Source organism: Coenobita brevimanus, chromosome 52 (assembly GCF_032717465.1).
Source record: "Coenobita brevimanus isolate Jiangsu-jjx chromosome 52, ASM3271746v2, whole genome shotgun sequence".
Taxonomy (NCBI): Eukaryota; Metazoa; Arthropoda; class Malacostraca; order Decapoda; family Coenobitidae; genus Coenobita; species Coenobita brevimanus.
In genome coordinates, this window is record NC_137005.1 from 9083956 (window position 1) to 9084998 (window position 1043).

Genomic DNA, 1043 nt, shown 5'->3' on the forward strand with positions numbered 1-1043 from the left:
ATTATGCTCTCGATTTATTTTAAGGGAGTGAGAGGCTTGGGTTGGGGTGCAGTGGTTAGCATATTCAACCTGCAACTGGGAGAACCCGTGATCCATGCCCCTGTTCCCCTAGCAGTACTATTAGGGACCTGCACGTAACTTCGATTGTTGGGAAGATGAGAGGGCAAAGTCAGGGAGTGAGAGGGTGTGTAGCATAGTGAGGGAGTGAGAGGGTGTGGAGCAGAGTGAGGGAGTGAGAGGGTGTGGAGTAGAGTGAGGGAGCGAGAGGATGTGGAGCAGAGTGAGGGTGCGAGAGGATGTGGAGCAGAGTGAGGGAGTGAGAGGGGTTGGATCGTATGAATGGAGAGTTGGAGACTATGAGAGTGGCAGGAATGTAGGTTTACGAGGGAGCGAGTGACTGGTTTTGGGATCTTATGAATGGACGAGACCAGAGAGGATTAGATTCTGTTTTTACGAGAGATTGTGATATTTACGAGACATTGTGGACTTGAGAGAGAGAGAGAGAGAGAGAGAGAGAGAGAGAGAGAGAGAGAGAGAGAGAGCAGGGGGGGTTGGGGTCTTCAGTATATTAAGTAAGCGAGTGAGTGAGTCAGAGAATCAGTGTGTGAAAGTACAAATGTGGTTATAGTCTTTGTTAAATGAATGAGTGAGTGAATGTGTGTGTGAAAGTGCAGGGGAGGCTGGGGTCTATATTGAGCGAGTGAGCGAGCGAGTGTGTGAAAGTGCAGGGGAGGCGGGGATATATGTTGTGAGAGAGTGAGTGAGTGAGTGAGTGAGCTGGTGAGTGAGTGAGAGGGTATATATAAGAAAAGGCGGGTATGTGGCCAGGACGCGTAGGTCTATATTTAGCTGGGGTGAGAGTAGGGCCTTGTTGTCTGGTATTCTCGGCGCTGCTGGCTACTACGGCGATCCACGTGAGAGAGAGAGAGAGAGAGAGAGAGGAGGGGGGACCAATAAAAGAAAGTATAAAAGAAAATAGGAATCTTGTGTGAATTCGTAGTATTTTTATTTTTTAGGTCTTCCGCATACAGTTCTTACGTAGC